We start from the raw sequence: 4,147 nt of genomic DNA, 5'->3' as shown, positions 1-4,147 counted from the left end.
GCACTCTACGAAGGACTCGTGCCATATTTCCTTGGTGACCACAGCCCTGCTGACCCCCTTAAGTCTACGTTTATTATCTACTTTCCCATTTTCACTCTCGGGGAGGACCGAATACATCTTAGGTCTCAGCCCAACGAACTCATGAGATGACCGTTACACTCGTCTTTGAACTTGCCCACAACCTTCTTGTTTTTCTCGTCAAAGCATGGGTGATCCTTCGAGTAGTCGCTGAAGTCATGAATGAGGGTATCAGTAGCGATATGTACATACCTCTCCTCATCCCAGTAATTTTGGAATACTAGAAGAGCTAACATTAATTGCCATCATTGGTACACAGAATTCCAACCAACAAATCATCTCATGATGATCAGAAGGACAATTGACTTCAATTGCAGAGGCTACACCTGAAGACCAACGACTGTAATCTCGTACATTACTTTGTCCACAGTTCGATTCAAAGCTTTTCTGCAAGCAAAAAATCAAGTGCTTTCATTTTTATGAGTTTTTTTATACTCAGTAAAAAAAACGCATATATGTTGGTGTTTTTTAATATATTTTTGCTTTTAAAAGCTCTATTTGAATATACGGCTCCAGATTTACCAGATTTTAAAGCAATCAGAGAAATGGAGCGTTACAAAATTAGTAGACCTGGTGTTGCTAAAGTATTCATTAACAGTATGAAACAAAATCTTTGGTACCATGACCGAAGAACATTTATCTTTTACGTTTACAGGGAAAAAATCTCTTAAATTAGAAAAAGGGTTGCTAAAAAATCTGTTTAGCTCGGAATCTCGAGAAGATATCATAAATAGCGCCAGAGCAATACAAAGATTTGAATATCCCTATTCTGGCATTATTCGTAGGAGGAATGCGATGGTTAATTTTTGAAGACTTCGGATTTACAAAGAATAGTCTTGAGTGGTGTTAAGTCAGTTTTAAGAACTAGGAAAAAGTTTGTTCTTACGGAATATTTAAGGACAGGAATTATAAATTGCATATATTGAGTGATGCCGCCGAAAGAGCTGTACGATTTATTCAAAACTACTCGAAAGTGTGTGTAAATGAAGAGTTGATGCAAAATATTCTTTTTTCAATGGCAAAGCACGGATCAAAACATCCAACCAACACCAAAAAAAAAGTTTATGTACTTTTAAAATTACATTCTACTTGACGTGTTGTCAATTACTTTTTCGGTTAAAAATGGAATATCCAATGGGTAAAAAGCAACACTTTTAATTCCTGCTCTTCTTCGCATGTCATTGACGCAAAAACCTGCCCAAGCAGCCCGGGAAATTTGTAACGTACACGAAGATGTCATAGGCGAGTCTATAGCACAAAAATGATATGTGAAGATCAAAAATGGCGATTTTGATGTTAATGATACACCCTGCATCATCTGATTTCGAATAAGAGCGTTTCAAAACACCTTTGAAGGAGGACGGTTTCTAAACAATTCTTAAAAAAAAGAACTGCAATAATAAAACAATTCTCAATCGTCTTCATTCAACGGATTTTGCTGAAAAATTGGGAGCCTGGGTGCCAAAGCTACACTCCATAAAGATGAATGGGAGGTCCTTCAGCTTCCGCTTTATTCTCCAGACCCCACACCCACAGATTTGTATCTTTTCCGCTCACTGTCAAACCATAAGAGGGGAGTTACCTTCAAGATTTAAGAGAACTTTTTTAAACTCGCTCAAAAACTTCTTCGATAACAGACTGGCCATTTTTTTGGCAGAACGACATCGATAAATTGGTCGAGGGGTGGGATTAGGCTGTATAACAGCAACGGCAAATGCATAATTGATTATTTTGTTATAACTTTCAACTTTTGTTTAAATGAGAGTTTTCAAAAAAAATATTTTCCAAACCAAGAGCTAGATTATCTATTTGAATTTATCTTGATTCTATGAACAGAAAACTTTTAACTCCAGAATAATTCTCTGTTGAAAAATAGCCCTGCGGTGTTGGTGCGGATACCAAACCGTTAACAAAAATAGATTATCGAGATTCAAATAGTTTCGGTCGTTCAGCCCTGGGTTTCAAGATAACTCAAACGGAGAAATTACTTGATAATAAAAAAAATACTTGATATAAAAAAAGATCATATACCATGTTCAACTACACAGACAGGCTTGTGCCACATCAAATAATTTGTCTAATTAAGTGGTGAACATTGTGGCGCAATCAACTAATTTTTTTTCATAAGTTAAAAAATTTTCTTAAAAACCAATGTTTGAAAGTTAATCAGGTCAAAAATTTGTAATGCTGAAGTTTTAACCAAACTCAGTGGCCAGCCACTGTCACAGTGATTTTTCTCATATTTGTTGTTTGTTATCAAATTTAACTAACAACAGCTTATAATAGAAATCATTTAGTTCTAATTTAGATAAAATTCCTTATTCGTTCATTGTTTAAAAAAAAAAAAAAAAATGAAATTAAACTCCTATCAACATAATTACAACAGTTTAACGAGTTTCATTTGTTACAATTATTTAATTTGGATGACTTGATGTTCTTTTTTTTAAGTTAAAATATTCTGTTGAAAGTTTACTTCGGTGTTTTTGTTAAATACAATAGGAACTGCCTTCACACTCTCTAAAAACCAGTTTTATAAATCTAAGATTATGTAAATTAATAAAGTAATATTACTTTACCATACGTTTGAGTAGTAGAGATGCAATACAAATATAATGATAGAATAATTCATTTTTTTGCTTAGCAAAACTCTACTGCGATAATGAAGAATGTTGCAATCCACACTTTATGCACAACAACAGAGATATGCAAAATATTTTGAATGAAGAACTATTAACTAAAAAAACTAAACCGAAATCGTTTTTCGTTATTGTTTTATCGTTAAAAGACTAAAAATTTCAAATCTCAAATATGAGTGCGTCTAAATTTATGAAAACCACTGTAGTTAATGACATAGTTGCAAAAGCTGTATTATCTCACATCAAAAGCCAAAGTCAAAAAAAGCCATTAGTTATGTCTTTTCAAGGATGGATGGGTACTGGTAAAACATTTGTATCTAGCATTATTGCAAAGCATTTGTTCAAGAAGGGACTTAAAAGTAAGTTTATTCATAAAAAAATTGCAACATTAAATTATCGACATAAAAATTATTTGAAAGCATACCAAGCAGAGTTAAAAGCATTCATTGAATCATCTACAAAGAATTGTGAATGCTCATTATTCATATTTGATGAAGTAGATAAAATGCCAGAGGGTCTTGTAGATGTTTTAAAGCCCTATTTAGATTACCATGATTTATTAGAAAGTACAGATTATCGCAAGAATATTTTCATTTTTTTGAGTAACACTGCTGGTGACAAGATAAACAGTTTCGCTTTAAATTATTTAGCTAAGGGTAAGTGCAGAGAAGAAATTAGCAGTGTTGAGATTAGTCAACTTTTATCTGTCGGTGCATTTAACATGCCAGGCGGTTTGAAACCTTCTGAGATTGTCTCATCCGGATTAATAGACTTTTATGTGCCTTTTTTATCGCTGGAACGTAAACATATAAAACAATGTGCAGCAGTAAAACTTAAAAGACGTAATATGCAACCTAATTACACAATCCTTGAAAGGATTGCTACTCAAATGACTTTTTTTCCAGATAAAGAAAAGTATTTTTCTGCAACAGGCTGCAAAACAGTTGCCAAAAATGTAGACGACATTGAACCTTATGAAGTTTTTTACCTGTGAGCTATAAATGTTAATAAATTGGTAATATGCGTAAAATGGTAATTTTATTATATTGAAAAGTTAATAAATTTTTTAATCAGTTAATATTTATTTTTTGAATATTCGAAGAACTCTTCTCGATGTTTTAAGTTAAATTAGTACCTATCAATGAAAGTATGTTGTCATTTATGTTCACTAAATTAATCTCTAATTTTAAAGTTTTATCTTTAAAGACTTAGTATTTGAGATTTAAAGTTTTCTTGTTCGAATTTTTTTTTTATTATGAGAAAGTTTAAAAGAACCACATTAGCTGATGATTTCTCTTTGCAATCCCGTTAAACATTTTGTAACATTTTAATATCTTTGTTGTCTGTTATCGAAATGCTCGTTTAAATTTATGCACTCGCACTTATATTTTATATACTTATATGTTTCCATAAATTTATACGAGGATTTCGAT

General features: G+C 32.3%; 1 pseudogene; it reads left to right on the top strand.

Moving 5' to 3' along the window:
- The first annotated feature begins 2,665 nt into the window (after nucleotides 1–2,665).
- Nucleotides 2,666–3,840, top strand: LOC149892225 (torsin-1A pseudogene; annotated as a pseudogene).
- Nucleotides 3,841–4,147: the final 307 nt, after the last annotated feature.

The sequence above is a fragment of the Hydra viridissima genome, unplaced genomic scaffold, assembly GCF_058129835.1.
Source record: "Hydra viridissima isolate aposymbiotic clone 2 unplaced genomic scaffold, HvirCarnegie_v1 scaffold_2, whole genome shotgun sequence".
In the NCBI taxonomy this organism is placed as follows: Eukaryota; Metazoa; Cnidaria; class Hydrozoa; order Anthoathecata; family Hydridae; genus Hydra; species Hydra viridissima.
The sequence above is the reverse complement of the archived record's forward strand: the minus strand, read 5'-3'. Positions and strand labels throughout refer to the sequence as shown.